At 37.5% G+C, this 17344-nt stretch overlaps 1 protein-coding gene across 1 annotated transcript in view; it reads left to right on the top strand.

Moving 5' to 3' along the window:
* The window catches only part of Zfp945l1 (zinc finger protein 945 like 1), a 39072-nt gene extending 31953 nt beyond the window's left edge, over positions 1-7119 (top strand). Inside the window, exon 7 of the transcript XR_010059547.1 lies at positions 6648-7119. The gene's annotated coding sequence lies outside the window, so the exon portion shown is untranslated. The remainder of the gene's footprint in view (positions 1-6647) is intronic.
* The last annotated feature ends 10225 nt before the right edge of the window (positions 7120-17344 follow it).

Here is a 17344-nt window from a genome sequence, read left to right as displayed (position 1 = left end):
CAACTGTTTACTTTAGGTCTTGGTCAAGACATCCCGTGGTTTACAATCTTTTTTTTTTTTTTTTTTTTTTTTTTTTTTTTTTTTAGCTTATTCATTTAACATCACTGCCCCCTTCCCAGTCACCCCTTTCTACAATCTTTCCCCAATTTCCTTCTCTCCCCTTCTGCTCTCAGTGGATGGGGGCTATCATGGGCATCCTCTCCACCCAAATAATTCTAGTCTCTGCCAGGCTAAGCACCTCCTCTCCCATTGAGACCAGACAGAGCAGGCCAGCTAGTAGAACATATCCCAAGTACAGACAACAGCTTTTGGGACAGCCAATTATTTATTTGAGATCAACATGAAGACTAAGCTGCACATCTCCTATATATAAGCAGTGAGGCCTAGTTTGGCCTGTATATTTTCTGTGTGGCTCAGACACTGAGATCCCCAAGGGTCCAGTTTAGTTGACTCTGTTAGTCTTCCCATAAAGTTCTTATCCCTTTCAGGAGCCACAATCCTTCCTCCTGTTCTTGCATAAGAGTCCCCAAACTCCATCCACTGTTTGGCTGTTGTGTCTGTCTGTATATGTCTGAGTCAGCTGCTTGGTGGGCCATCTCAGAGGATAATGTACTCCTGTATCCAAGCATGACAAAGTACTATTAATAGTGTTAGAGATGGGTGCTTGCCGATGGGACAAGTCTCAAGTTGTGCCAGTTACTAGTTGGCCATTCCCTCAGATTCTGTTCCATTCCCTATACCTGCACTACTGGTAGACAAGATAAATCCTGGGTTGAAAATTTTGTGGGTGCGTTGGGGTCTCTATTGCTCCACTGGTGTTCCTGTCTTCCTACAGGTTGTGGTCTCATCAGGTTCCATACGCTCAATGCTGTTAACCCCATTGATACCTGGACACATCCTTTATCCCAGGTCTCTATCTCATCCTGGAGATGTCCCCTAACTCCTTACTCACATCAGATGCAGATTTACATTCATTTTTTTATATTCATTTTTATGGTCATCTATCCATCTCTTCTGTTCTGCCCCACACCTAATCTTGAACCCTCCATTCCTCTCTACATTCCTCCCTCCATCTGCCTCTTATGACTATTTTACTACCCCTTCTAAGTGAGAAGCTTATTCAAGCTTCCTCCCTTGGGCCTTCCTTCTTGTTCAGCTTATTTTGGTCTGTGGAGTGTAACATGGTACCTGTATTTCAAGGATAATATCCACTTACAAGTGAGTGCATACCATGCATATCCTTGACTGGGTTACCTCATTCAGGATATTCTCAAGTTCCATGCATTTGCCTGTAAAATTCCTATCTTTTCAGTATATACAAGTTGAAAAACATACAATTTAGGATTCAGAATAAGGATCCCAAGGTCATCAAGCAGTGAATACCAGATCCATTGAATATGTGAAATTTCAATCACCAGAGACAGTCTAGCTGGTTGCAATTTCAAGATGTTTATGGGCCAGTCCAGACACCTGTCAACTGCCTGGTGTGAGAGTTTCAACATCCCTCATGAAGCAACTGATAGAAATTATTTATGATCATTTGAAAGTTGGGGTCTCTCTGTACTCAAGATTCTACTAAAAATGAGCTCATGTTTCAACACTCAAAACAGGAAGCAACAAAATTTCTGATTTCTCATGAGTTAAATGACTTCCTTATTTTAAAATAAGCAAAAATTAGGAAATTATATGTATTTGTTCACTATTAAACCACTCTACCTATAGGTCCATTTTTTGGTAAGTCTTTCTGAATTTAGTATTAATATTAAAATATAATGCTTTGGCTGGGAGGGAAGACTTTTCTTCTTGTTTTCTCAGTTCTTAAAAATAAATTTCCAGGAAACAGTTGGGATTTCTAAACTGTGTACCTCATCCACTGTTCATAGGTTAGGTTCATAATCTCATGGTATTTGTAAGAATGTACTCACACATAAAATTAAAATGAAGAAAATAGCTTAGTAAAGTCATGTACTGAGTTTTTTTTCACAAGTATACTGCGATGTGTACATATTAGCATCCTGTAAATTATTTAACAAAAATAACACATCTAATTCATTTCATGTAGTATATAAAGTGGAGTATTAAGGTACAGTAAGGAGGATACCATAATGGTCTGTAGTATTTGCTCATGGGAAGCACTGTTCTGAGGGTATTGGATTTGGGTTGAATCAAGACCTATGAGTTAAGAGCCTCATAGGGACACAACCCAGAGGGTGATGCCTATCACTGATGAATATGAAGATTTTCATTTGTTCTTTGGTAGTTCTACCTTATTTGAATTCAAAGAAGTGAACAGGTTTATTTTTCAGGCTCCCAAAGACTCTACATTCTGTCAGTGTGGAGCCACTGTAACATTACCTAGTACACATTGGCAGTAAGCCTGGAGCACTGAACACAATCTTCCATATTTTAGTTAACACAAATGCATTCTCTCTGATACAGTAGTTTCAACTTTCCTAATGCTACAGCACTGTCAAACAACTCAATGTATTCTTATGCAGGCAGACACATGGAGACAAAGAAATTGTATCTCAGTCCTAAGACCATTGAAAATATGTGTTTTCCTATTGTCTTAACCAATCTCCATAAGAAGGTCATTCCACACACAAAGGGGTTACCAACCCAAGGATGAAAAAACACTGCTCTAGCATTAATGTTCTGTTACAAGTTGGCAGAAAATCTTAGTGGATTCAGCTATGTTTTATGAGAGACATTTTCTAGGGAAATGCAACATATATACTCATCTACCCGCCCCAAGTGGAGACTGAAAACAAACAAGTCCAACTTGTTGAATCAGTGAGATTTATTGGAGGTACACACAGGAGTATTGACAAGGAGTTAATGGTCAAAGCCAAAGAATTCAAACATAGTTTCTATCCTAAAACTTGAAACTAGCATATAATACAGATTATGAATACTGGACATTTGGAGGGAACTGCATATCTGTAGGCACATCTACAGATAAAGAACATCCTATCTTGGTGGCTTAGTTTGCCATATCCTCTTATACAAAGTATAATTTGAGTTTTTTTCATTTGGATTAGACATACAGAATGCTATAGGTGTCATTAGTTTGAGAAGAGTATTGCTAATCTCACTCAGTGGGTAATTCCCTTTACAATGGATATTTCAGTCTCCTAGGAATTGTTACAGAATATCATCACATTTTTCTGGCTTCCCCACTGGGTTTTCATTATGAACTATTTGAAGGGTGAACAACTAAAAGTTTTAAAGAAAAATTTCTTTCATTGTCACAATTTCAGAGGTACTCTTAGGGTAAATGCTTGATAGTTTCTGAGAGTTGAACATTTACATTAAATTTTCCACGAGTCTCTCATGTTCATAACAATTCTCTAGTGGAGAGCCTGAAGTAACACAAAAACACTGCTTGCATGAAGCACATGCCACACTTTTCCTACTGGAAACTTTTTCCCACCATGAATTATAAGATATTTTCTTAGACCTGATATTCTGGAAAAGAGCATCATCCATTCTATCTGTATGCTTTCTCTCCTCTATGTGTTCTCTGATGTATCTAAGAGATAAGTCAACAGTGAAGGATTTGCACATTTACTTCATTTGTAAGGTCTTCTCCTGTATGTACTCTCTGAAGAGGTCTAAAATGATACTTTTTCACAAGGATTTGCCTCATTCACCTCACTTGTTATGTTTCTCTATTGCATGCATTCTCTGATGAGTGCTAATATTACATTTCTCGGTAAAGAATTTATCACATTCATCATATTTATACAGTTTCTCTGCTGCATGTGTTCTCTGATGAATACTAAGACTGCATTTTTGGGTAAAGCATTTGTCACATTCACTACAGTTGTATAATTTACCTCCTATATGAATTCGCTGATGAATTCGCAGCTCACTTTTTAGGGTAAAGCATTTATCACATTCACTACACTTAAAAGGTTTCTCTCCTGTATGAATTCTCTGATGTCTTCTAAGATCGCCTTTCTGGGTGAAGCATTTGTCACATTCGCTACATTTGTAAGGTTTCTCTCCTGTATGAATTCTCTGATGTCTTCTAAGAATGTCTTTCTGGGTGAAACATTTGTCACATTCAATACATTTGTAAGGTTTCTCTCCTGTATGAATTCTCTGATGTCTTCTAAGGTTGCCTTTCTGTGTAAAAGATTTGATACATTCATTACATTTGTAAGGTTTCCCCCCTGTATGAATTCGCTGATGAATTCCAAGGTCACTTTTGACAGTAAAACATTTTTCACATTCATTACATTTGTAAGGTTTCTCTCCTGTATGAATTCTATGATGAATAATAAGATCTCCTTTGCGTGTAAAGCATTTGGCACATTCAGTACATTTGTAAGGTTTCTCTCCTGTATGAATTCTCTGATGAATTCTAAGATTACGTTTCCGGTTAAAAGATTTGATACATTCACAACATTTGTAAGGTTTCCCTCCTGTATGAATTCTTTGATGACTTCTAAGACCACCTTTGTGGGTAAAGCATTTACTACATTCACTACATTTGTAAGGTTTCTCTCCTGTATGAATTCTCTCATGAATAATAACATCTCCTTTGCGGATAAAGCATTTGTCACATTTACTACATTTGTAAGGTTTCTCTCCTGTATGAATTCTCTGATGACTCCAAAGATCTCCTTTGCGGGTGAAGCATTTGTCACATTTACTGCATTTGTAAGGTTTATTTCCACTATTGGTTTGTTTAAGCTTGAGTTCATGTTTAGTGTCAAAAACTTTATCAAACTCTGTGTTGTGTTCTTTTTGTCCTATGTGGATTCCTTGATAAAGACTAATGATAGAGCACAAATTTAAACAGTTTACACAATTTTTACATCTACAAGGTTCCTTGGTGTTTACAGAATCAGGTCTGTTTATATACGATGATTCAAGAGATATATCTCTGTGACTGGTTTTATGAGATATACTTTGGATGGATTCAGGAATGGGGTTTCCAAGTTCGTGACATTTATAAGACTGAATATTCACATGCTTATGGACAATACACTGCGTATCTTCATCCAAGATGTTCTCATATTTATGACATAAGTGATGACTCTCTGAAAGAAAGTACAGTTAGAAATGAACAGTATCAGTAGAGGAGTAAGAGAATGTCTTGTGTTTACTGAAGTCTTCTAAGGTAAATTAGCCATTCTCAAGGATAGGGATCTCAAGAGAGGTCTTCCTTGTTTTACAATCATTACATGGATGCTTAGATGAACTGCAAATCTCTTCTATATCAAATGACTAGAAATATAAAAGCCTCCTAAATCTTATTTAACACAATACTTTGCAGAAGGTAGGGTTAATTGGTGATACAGCAATAACTAAAAACCTTTGAGAAAAAACTCACTAAAGGATCATATAAACAAAATTTCTCTATTTTCTTCTTTATGTGTTGTGACACAGTGACACAGTATAGCTTTGTCAGCTAGGAATTCATTATGTAATCCATATTGGCATGAAACTCATGATATAAAAACCATGTTGTGTATCTTCTCCCACTGAAGCCAGACCATGCAGTCCTCTGCTGTATTTGTGTCAGGTGCCTTGGAACAGGTCATGTATGTTGTCTGGTTGGTGGCTCAGTATCTGAGAGATCTTAGATGCACCTAATCCTCAAGAGATGTGAGGCCCCAGGGAGTGAGAAGGGCTGGGGCAAAGGAGGGGATATCCTATTCGAGACAGTGAAGAGGAGGAATGAGATGAGGAACTATGGGAGGGTGGACCAAGGGAGGAGTAATGACTGGACTTGAAAAAAGAAAAGTTAATAATAATAATAATAATAATAATAATAATAATAATAATACCCAAAAGAAACCATGTTGTACCGGTATTAAACATAGAGACCACAGGTCAATCAAAAAGTAAATAAATAAGCAACAACAAAATTCTCACAACCACCAGATCTTTCTCTATTTAAAATATTCTGTGTTTTATAAATTCATAACTAAATGAATACCTAAATACATTAATAAAAATAAGATATTCTAATTAATATGTGTCTGGCAATATATATATATATATATATATATATATATATATATATATATATATATTTGCTATCAATATTAAATTCTTTTCAATTGGCAAGTTTTGATTAAAAAGCAGATACATGGTTTGGAGAGATTAATAGAGAAATATAAAGGAAAGAAAATGAAAATGTTTTGTCGCTAACAAGAGTTATCTTTATTTTGGAAGTCTCTAGATATTTCAGAGAGTTTACATAAACACACAGTAGTTAGTAAATTCAATGAATGAATCGGAATTCTACAAGAAAACTATTCTTACCCACAAAAAATAGATTTTTGTAATTCTCCAACATCACATCCACATACAACGCCCTCTGAGCACAGTCAAGGTATTCCCATTCGTCCTGTGAGAAATCCACAGCCACGTCCTTGAATGTTAACAGACACTGTAATGAAAAAATGCCTGTTTACCAAGTTCTGCTGGACACAAGTATTTTCCTAGGTAGAAAAGACCTAAATAATAAGAAGAAATTTGTGATGATTCATGGCAAATGTATCAAGACAAACATCTTCTATGAATTTTGAAGAACTATGTCAGAAGTTAAGCATTGCTGCTCTGATACATAGACAATGTATAGAATGAAATACTATATTCCTTACATTCATAATGTTACTCCCCTACAGGAATTTTCTGATGTTTTCTACAACCTAAGCTGCAGATGAAGGATATGCCACCATCACTTCATTTGAAATTCTGTCTGAAATTTGGATTCTCCAATTCAAAATTGTTTCCCGGCACTCACAAGGAACTACAAAACAGATTTTTAATCCCAAGTCTTTGAAATCCAATGCTCTCTTCTGAACTCTACAGGCTGGAGGGATACACAGGACATGTACAAACATTCAAGCAAATGTAATAACATACACAAAAGAAAATTAAATTTGAATTTTAATAAAAGATGTTATCTAAAATATTAATAGATTATATTCCAAATAACAAAGTAAATAGAAAAAACAGTATTAGACAGCATTAAAATTATCTAAATTTTTCTGAACATTGCCATATGTGATATAGATATTAACAATTTCATAAATTCCATATGGTATTTCACTATAATTACTATATGTGTAAATAAATGGCATGTGTGCCATCACATTTAGATGATGTGGAATCATTTTATTTGATCTAATCAAATTTTTTAATTGAAAGAGATTATACTAATTATTCAGGTATTTTTTTTAAAACATTATTGCTAATGAAACTGACTGAATGGAAAATTTGAATCTTGAAATGTTGACTATATTTTCTTCTCTTTCAGCCCCTATTGCAGCTCACTGCCATGTGTGACTTCAGTCTCAAGGGGTTGATGCTGAACTCAGGGATTCAGGGGCATAATGTATCATTCAGTGTACATGGAAATATAGATGAGCATTTATATACTTAAAATAAAATACTATTATAAAGAAACATCACCATAACCCTTCAGATTTTTTCCCTATGTTATACATAACTTGGAAGAGGCAAAAAACATAGGGGAATGGAACATTCTTTTTGCTAAAGAAAAAAAAGAGAGAACAATATGAGAAGGACATTTATTCATGCTTGAAATTGATAACTTTTCCACAGAACCAAGGCAATACTCTCCAGAAAATTCTTAATAATATATTCTAACTTTGCACTACAAAGTTAGAGACAATAGTATTTATACTACTTATTAAAAAATGAAGCCAAAGAGAAAAAGAAAATAATCTATATACTGAGAACTTTCCTCATAGTTTTAGAGTTTTATTACTGTGAAGAGACACCAAGACAAAGGCAACTCTTATAAAGGACAACATTTAATTGGGTCTAGCATATAGGTTCTGAAGTTCAGTTATTATCATCATGGTGGGAACCATGGCAGAAGCCATGGCCTTGTGATGGTTTATATATGCTTAGGCCAGGGAGTAGCACAATTAGGAGGTGTGGCCTTGTTGGAGTAGATCTGTCATTGTGGGCTTTAAGACCCTCATCCTAGCTGCCTGGAAGTGAGTATTCTGCTGACAGCCTTCAGATGAAGATGTAGAATTCTTAGCTGCTCCTGCCCCATGCCCGCCTGGATGCTGCCATATTACTGACTTGGTAATAATAAACTGAACCTGTGAACCTGTAAGTCAGCCCCAATTAAATGTTGTCCTTATAAGAGTTGCCTTAGTGTCCATTCACAGCAGTAAAACCCTAACTAAGACAGTGCTGGAGGAGGTTAAGATTTCTCTATCTTCGTCCAAAGGAAGCCAGGAGTAAACTGGTTTCAAGCAGACAGGGGAAAGATACCAAGGCCCACCCCAACAGTAACACATTAACTCTAACAAGGCCACATCTACTCTAACAAGTCCACTTCATGGGTCAAGCATATTCAAACCATTGCAAACACTGAGACTGGACAGAATGTCTCCCAAGGCAAACAGATTTCATGTGTCAAAACACCAATGATCACTCTGTGATATAAAAAGAGATACCAGAGTATTGCAATCTGCATCTCCTCACAAACCCATCAATATTATGGTCATAGAAAGCCACATATTCCATCCACCATCTGTGCCTCGAAAGAGCTGAAATATTTACCCTTAGGATTTAAGACCATGAGTGTATTATAATTCTACTATCCCATATACTCTGTATTTCCATGGATGTCAGCATCCATGTATTTGCAGATCCACATTCATAGTTATTTCTGGAAACTTGACTATTCCTGAAATGCAATTTATGTAGCACAGGGGACCATTCTTTTCCACTATTATTAAAGAACACAAGTCCATCCAATGTAGAAATTAGCCATAAATATACCGTTTGAACATCATTACAATACATTGTTTTTCAGAATTGTAGGTCTCCAGTCCTTGGAAATTTTTGTCCTCACCGTATAACATCCAGAGAAAACATAATGGGGCAAGGCTGTGTTAGTCCTATTATAAATGAAAAATATTTTTATCATTTTACTTTTATTGGATTTTTTAAATTTTACATCTCCAATGTTATTCCCTTTACCGGTTTCACGGCTGTAAGCCCTCTATCCCATCCCCCCCCCCCCACTTCTTCTACAAGGATGTTACCCCTCCCCCAACCACCATCCTTTTCCACCCCATATTGACATTTCCCCCCAAACTGGGGGTGGGGGGTCCAGCCTTGGCAGGACCAAGGGCTTCTCCTCCCATTGATGCCTAACAAGGCCATCCTCTGTTACATATGAAGCTGGAGCCATGGGTCTGTCTATGTGTAGTCTTTGGGTAGTGGTTAAGTCCCTGGAAGCTGTGGTTGGTTGGTATTGTTGTTCTTATGGGGCTGCCACTTCAGCTCCTTCAATAATTCTCACTTCTCTAATTCCTTCAACGGGGACCCCATTCTCAGTTCAATGGTTTGCTGCTAGGATTTGCCTCTGTATTCGACAGACTCTGGCTGATCCTCTCAGGAGACAGCTCTATCAGACTTGACAGCATGCACTTTTGGCTCTATCAATATTATCTAGTTTTGGTGGCTGTATATATGGGCTGTATGCCAGGTATGTCATTACTTCAGTCTCTGCTCCAAACATTGTCTCCATGTCTCTTCCTGTGAATATTTTTGTTCCCCCTTTTAAGGACTGAAGCATCTGCAATTTGGTCATCCTTCTTGTTGAACTTCATGTAGTCTATGTATTATATCTTGGATAATTCGAGCTTTTGCGTTAATATCAACTTATCAGTGAGTAAATACCAGGTGTGCATTTTTTGTGATTGGGTTACCTCCCTCAGGATATTTTCTAGTTCAATCCATTTGCCTATGAATTTCATGAGGTCATTGTTTTTGATAGCTGAGTAGTACTCCATTGTGTAGATACAGCCTGTTTTCAGTAACCATTCCTCTGTTGAAGGGAATGTGGATTCTTTCCAGCTTGTAGCTACTATAAATAAGACTGCTATGAACATAGTGGAACATATGTCCTTATTGTATGTTAGAGCCTCATTTGGGTATATGTCCAGGAGAGGTATAGCTGGGTCCTCAGGGAGTGCAATGTCCAATTTTCTGAGGAACCTCCAGACTGATTTCCAGGGGGGTTGTACCAGTTTGCAATCCCACCAACAATGAAGGAGTGTTCCTCTTTCTACATATCCTCGCCTGCATCTGTTGTCACCCGAGATTTTGATCTTAGCCATTCTGACTGGTGTGAGGTAGAATCTCAGGGTTGTTTTGATTTGCATTTCCCTGATGACTAAGAATGTTGAACATTTCTTTAGGTACTTCTCAGCCATTCAGTATTCCTCAGCTGAGAATTCTTTGTTTAGGTTTGTACCCCATTTTTTTAAATACGATAATTTGGCTCTCTGGGGTCTAACTTCTCAAGTTCTTTGAATATATTGGATATTAGCCCTCTATCAGACATAGGATTGGTAAAGATATTTTCCCAATCTGTTGGTTGCCATTTTGTCCTAATGACAGTGTCCTTTGCCTTACAGAAGCTTTTAAGTTTTCTGAGGTCCCATTTGTCGATTCTTGATCTTAGAGCATAAGCCATTGGTGTTTTGTTCAGGAAATTTTCCCCAGTACACATGTGTTTGAGGCTTTTTCTATGGGTTTGAGTGTATCTGATTATACATAGAGGGTCCTTGATGCACATGGAATTAAGGTTCTACATGGTGATAAGAATGGGTCGATTTGCATTCTTCTATATGCTGACCTCCAATTGAACCAGCACCATTTGTTGAAAACGCTCTTTTTTTCTACTGGATGATTTTAGTTCCTTTGTCAAAGAATAAGTCACCATAGGTGTATGGGTTCACATCTGGGTATTCAATTCTATTCCACTGATCTACCTCCCCATCTGTGTACCAATATCATAGTTTTTGCTTTTTGCTTATTTTTAATCATTATTGCTCTGTAATCCTGCTTAAGGTCAGGATTGGTGATTCCCCGAGAAGTGCTTTTATTCCTGAGGATATTTTTCACTATCCTGGGTTTATTGTTATTTCAAATAAATTTGCAAATTGCTCTACCTCTGTGAAGAACTGAGTTGCAATTTTGATGGGGATTGCATTGAAGATGTACATTGCTTTTGGCAAAATGGCCATTTTTATTATGTTAATTCTACCAATACATGACCATGGGAGGGCTTTCCCTCTTCTGAGATCTTCAATTTTTTTCTTTAGAGACATGAAGTTCTTGTCATATAGAAATTTCACTTGCTTTCCTTAGAGTCACACCGAATATTTTATGTTATTATAACTACTGTAAAGGGTGTCATTTCTATAATTTCTTTCTCAGCCTGTTTATCCTTTCAATAGAGGAAGGCTACTGATTTGTCTGAGATACTTTAATGTCCAGCCACTTTGCTGAAGTTGTTTTTCAGGCTTAGGAGTTCTCTGGTGGAACTTTTGGGGTCACTTAAATACACTATCATATCATCTGCAAACAGTGATATTTTGACTTCTTACTCTCCAATTTGTATCACTTTGACCTCCTTTTGTTGTCTGATTGCTCTGGCTAGTACTTCCAGAACTATACTGAATAAGTAGGGAGACAAATGGCAGCCTTGTCTAGTCCCTGATTTTAGGTGGGATTTCTTCAAGTTTCTCTCCATTTACTTTGATGTTGGCTACTGCTTTGTTGTATATTGCTTTCATTATGTTAAGGTATGGACCTTGAATTCCTGATCTTTCCAAGACTTTATCATGAAGGGGTGTTGAATTTTGTCAAATGCTTTCTCAGCATCTAATGAAATGATCACGTGATTTTTTTCTTTGAGTTTGTTTACTTAGTGGATTACATTGATGGATTTCCATATATTGAACCATCCTTGCATCCCTGGGAAGAAGCCTACTTGATCATGATGGATGATCATTTTGATGTGTTCTTGGACTGGGTTTGCAAGAATTTTATTGAGTATTTTTGCATTGATATTCATAAGGGAAATTGGTCTGAAGTTCTTTATTTGTTGGGTCTTTGTATGGTTTAGGTATAAGCATAATTGTGGCTTCATAGAAGGAACTGGGTAGTGTTCCTTCCATTTTTATTTTGTGGAATAGTTTGGACAGTATTGGTATTAGGTCTTCTATGAAGTTCTGATATATTTCTCCACTAAAGCTACCTGGTCCTGGGCTTTTTTTTTGGGGGGGGGGGTGCGGGGGGAACCGTTGGGAGACTTTTAATGACTCCTCTTTAGGAGTCATGGGATTGTTTAGATTGTTTATCTGATCCTGATTTAACTTTGCTACCTGGTATCTGTCTAGAAAATTGTCCAATTCCACCAGATTTTCCAGTTTTGTTGAATATAAGCTTTTGTAGTAGAATCTGATGATTCTTTGAATTTCCTAAGATTCTGTTGTTATGTTTCCCTTTTTATTTCTGATGTTGTTAATTTGGATACACACTCTGTGCCTTCTGGTTAGTTTGGCTTATGTTTTATTTATCTTGTTGGTTTTCTCAAAGAACCAGCTCCTGGTTTTGTTAATTCTTTGTTTAGTTCTTTTTGTTTTTACTTGGTGAATTTCAGCCCTGAGTTTGATTATTTCCTGCCATCTAATCTTCTTTTTTTTTCTTCCTGCTTTTAGGTGTGCTGTCAAGCTGGTAGTTTATGCTTTCTCCAATTTCTTTCTGCAGGCACTCAGAACTATGGCTGTTCCTCTTAGCACTGCTTTCATTGTGTCCCATAAGTTTGCGTATGTTGTGCCTTCATTTTCATTAAATTTTAAAAATTATTTAATTTCTTTATTTTTTCCTTGACCAAGTTATCATTGAGTAGAGCACTGTTTAGCTTTCATGTATATGTCGGCTTTCTGCTGTTATTGTTGTTATTGAAGACCAGCCTTAGTCTGTGGTGATATGATAGGATGCATAGAATTATTTCTTTGCATCCTTTCGTATCTTTTGAGGCCTGTTTTTTGACTGATTATATGGTAAATTTTGGAGAAGGTATCTTGAGGTACTGAGAAAAAGGTATATCCTTTTGTTTTAGGACGAAATGTTCTGTAAACAACTATTAAATCCATTTGGTTCAGAATATGTGTTAGTTTCTCTATGTCTCTGTTTAGTTTCTGTTTCCATGATCTGTCCATTGATGAGAGTGGGCTGTTGAAATCTACTACTATTATTGTGTGAGGTGCAACATGTTCTTTGAGCTTTTACGAATGCAGGTGCCCTTGCATTTGGAGTATAGATATTTAGGACTGAAAGTTCATCATGATGGATTTTTCCTTTGATGAATATGAAGTGTCCGTGCATATTTTTTTGATAATTTTTGTTTGAAAGTCGATTTTTTTCAACATAATAATGGCCACTCCAGCTTGTTTCTTCAGAACATTTGCTTGGAAAGTTGCTTTCCAGCCTTTAACTCTGAGGTAGTGTCTGTTTTTGTGTCTGAGGTGCATTTCCTGTACGCTGCAAATGTATCTAGTCTATTTTCTATATCCTTTTATTGGGGAATTGTGTCCATTAATGTTGAGAGATACAGTAAGTAAAAGTGATTGTTGTAATATGTTATTGTTGTTGTTAAAGGTCGAATTATATTAGTTTGTCTCTCTTCTTTTGGTTTCGTTGCAATGAGATTACTTTTTTGCTTCTTCTAGGGTGTAGTTTCACCCATTTTTTGGAGTTTTCCATTTATTATCCTTTGTAGGGCTGGATTTATAGAAAGATATTGTGTAAATTTGGTTTTGTCATGGAATATCTTGGTTTCTCCATATGTGTTAATTCAGAGTTTTGCAGGATACAGTAACCTGGGCTGGCATTTGTGTTCTCATAGGGTTTGTATGACATCTGTCCAGGATCTTCTGGCTTTCATAGTCTCTGGCGAGAAGTCTGGTGTGATTCTGATAGGTCTGCCTTTATATGTTACTTGACATTTTTCCATTACTGATTTTAATATTATTTCTTTGTTTTGTGCATTTTGTGTTTTGATCATTAAGTGCCGTGAGGAATTTCTTTTCTGGTCCAAGCTATTTGGAAATCTGTAGACTTCTTGTATGTTTATGATCATCTCTTTCTTTAGGTTAGGGAAGTTTTCTTCTATAATTTTGTTGAAGATATTTACTGACCTTTTATGTTGGGTGTCTTTGCTCTATTCTATACCTATTATCCTTAGGTTTGATTTTCTCATTGTTTCCTAGATTTCCTGGATGTGGTGGGTTAGAAGCTTTTTATGTTTTGCATTTTCTTTGATGCTTGTGTAGATGTTTTCTATGGTATCTTCTGCGCCTTAGATTCTTGATTTTTCTCTTATATTCTGTTGGTGATGCTTGCATCTATGCCTTCTAATCTCTTCCTTAGGTTTTCTATATCCAGGGTTGTCTCCCTTTGTGCTCTCTTTATTGTTTCTATTTCCATTTTTAAATCATGGATGGTTTTGCTCAATTACTTCACCTCTATGGTTGTGTTTTCCTGTAACTCTTTAAAGGATTTTTGTGTTTCCTCTTTAAGTGCTTCTATTTGTTTACCTGTGTTGTTCTGTATTTCTTTAAGGGAGTTCTTTTTGTCCTTCTTAAAGTCCTCTATCATCATTCTTAAGTGTGATTTTAAATCCAAATCTTGCTTTTCCCATGTGTTGGGGTATCCAGTAATTGCTTTGGTGGGAAAACTGGATTCTGATGATGCTAAGTGGCCTTGGTTTCTGTGGCTTATGTTCCTGCCCTTGCCTCTTGCCATCAGTTTGTCTCTGGTGTAAGCTTGCCTTGGTGTCTCTGCACAGATGGCACTAGGCAGTTTCCTCTTGGGTCAGGAATGTGGGCAGAAGTAGTTGTCTCTTCTGAGCTCTCAGGATTGTCCACACTTCTGAGAGTCCAGCTCTCTCTCCAACAAGATTTGGGTGCAGGGAGCGGTGGGTCAGGTTCAGTTCAGTTCTTTTTTAGCTGCAGGCAGAAACCAGAAGGTTCCTACTGCTGACTGATCCTGTATCTAGAGGGCACTAGGCAGGTTCCTCTTGGGTCAGGAATGTGGGCAGAAGTAGTTGTCTCTTCTGAGCTCTCAGGATTGTCCACACTTCTGAGAGCTCTCTCCCGATGGGATTTTAAGTGAAAGGCCGAAAGAGTTAATTTTGTTTATTGGCGAAGAACAAGATAAATCACAGAAAACACTTCAGATAACATTATCATAGGTAGAGGACAAATGTCTTGAGCAGTTCAAATAATAAAAAGAATTTTGAAAGAAATGTAGACAGGACACTGACCTGGGGAGTATTTACCAGAGAAGAATTCATTCTTCTTGCTGTTTTCCAAGTTTCTGTCTCAGCAGTATAGACTGAAATACAAATGGAAATTTTACACAATGTTGCAAATTAAAAGCAAAAATTAAGGTTTTTTTAACTGGAGCCCCAACCTCGCTGATCCCGGCCCACAGCTCACTGCTCCCAAACCCCTTGGGAGAAAGAACTCACCGACCAGACAGGTGGGCACTCCTGAGACTGCAGAGCAGGAGAGACCACCAATACTGCTCACCACTGCTCACATCCCTGGCCCAAGAGGAAACTGTATACGGCCTCGGAGAAGGAGCCCTGGGGTGGCAGGTCCCCTGCAGTCCAGACACCACCTGGATTGAAGGGATGCAGTCAACAGCTCCCTGAACCCAAATACTGTGGGAGGGAGAGCTAAACCGTCAGAGGGGCAGACACGCCTGGGAAGCAAGAAGAGACTACACTCTGCCCACATTTCTGACTCCAGAGGAAAACACCTAATGCCATCTGGGACACCTGTGTATGGGGGCTCCCGGAAAAGGCAGCGCACGCCCTCCTGGTTGCTGCCCTCATCAAGAGCTCAAAAGCAGCCCCCCATGAGCAACTTCAGTCGCAGGACCACAGGTAAGACCAACTTTTCTGCTCCAAGCAACCTGCCTGGTGGACTCAGGACACAGGCCCACAGGAACAGCTGAAGACCAGTAGACAGGAAAAACTACACATCTAAAAGCAGAACACTCTGTTCCCATAACTGGCTGAAAGAAAAGAGGGAAACAGATCTATAGCACTCCTAGAACGGTCTAGCCACTCTCAGAAATAGCAGAACAAAGTAACACCAGAGACAACCTGATGGCAAGAGGCAAGCACAGGAACCCAAGCAACAGAAACCAAGACTACATGGCATCATCGGAGCCCAATTCTCCCACCAAAGCAAATACTGAATATCCAAACACAGCAGAAAAGCAAGATCTAGATTTAAAATCACATTTGATCATGATGATGGAGGACTTCAAGAAAGACATGAAGAACTCCCTTAGAGAAAAGCAGGAAAACATAAATAAAAAAGAGGAATCACAAAAATCCCTGAAAGAATTCCAGGAAAACACAATCAATTTAAGAAATTAAAAATGGAAATAGAAGCAATCAAGAAAGAACACAGGGAAACAACCATGGATATAGAAAAACAAAGGAAGAGGCAAGGAGCCATAGATACAAGCATCACCAACAGAAAACAAGAGATAGAAGAGAGAATATCAGGAGCAGAAGATACCATAGAAAACATCTACACAAGCATCAAAGAAAATGCAAAACGTAAAGAGCTTCTAACCCACCGCATCCAGGAAATCTAGGAAACAATGAGAAAATCAAACCTAAGGATAATAGGTATAGAACAGAGCAAAGACACCCAACTTAAAGGGTCAGTAAATATCTTCAACAAAATTATAGAAGAAAACTTCCCTAACCTAAAGAAAGAGATGATCATAAACATACAAGAAGTCTACAGATTTCCAAATAGCTTGGACCAGAAAAGAAATTCCTCACGGCACCTAATAATCAAAACACAAAATGCACAAAACAAAGAAATAATATTAAAATCAGTAATGGAAAAATGTCAAGTAACATATAAAGGCAGACCTATCAGAATCACACCTGACTTCTCACCAGAGACTATGAAAGCCAGAAGATCCTGGACAGATGTCATACAAACCCTATGAGAACACAAATGCCAGCCCAGGTTACTGTATCCTGCAAAACTCTGAATTAACACATATGGAGAAACCAAGATATTCCATGACAAAAACAATTTATACAATATCTTCCTACAAATCCAACCCTACAAAGGATAATAAATGGTAAAGCCCAACATAAGGAGGCAAGCTACACCCTAGAAAAAGCAAGAAACTAATCGTCTTGGCAACAAAACAAAGAGAAGAAAAGCACATAAACATAACCTCACATCCAAATATGAATATAACAGGAAGCAATAATCACTATTCCTTAATATCTCTCAACATCAATGGTCTCAACTCCCCAATAAAAAGACGTAGATTAATAAACTGGATACACAATGAGGACCTTGCATTCTGTTGCCTACAGGAAACACACCTCAGAGACAAAGACAGATACTACCTCAGAGTGAAAGGCTGGAAAACAACTTTCCAAGCAAATGGTCAGAAGAAGCAAGCTGGAGTAGCCATTCTAATA

The sequence above is a fragment of the Rattus norvegicus genome, chromosome 1 (genome assembly GCF_036323735.1).
Source record: "Rattus norvegicus strain BN/NHsdMcwi chromosome 1, GRCr8, whole genome shotgun sequence".
In the NCBI taxonomy this organism is placed as follows: Eukaryota; Metazoa; Chordata; class Mammalia; order Rodentia; family Muridae; genus Rattus; species Rattus norvegicus.
The sequence above is the reverse complement of the archived record's forward strand: the minus strand, read 5'-3'. Positions and strand labels throughout refer to the sequence as shown.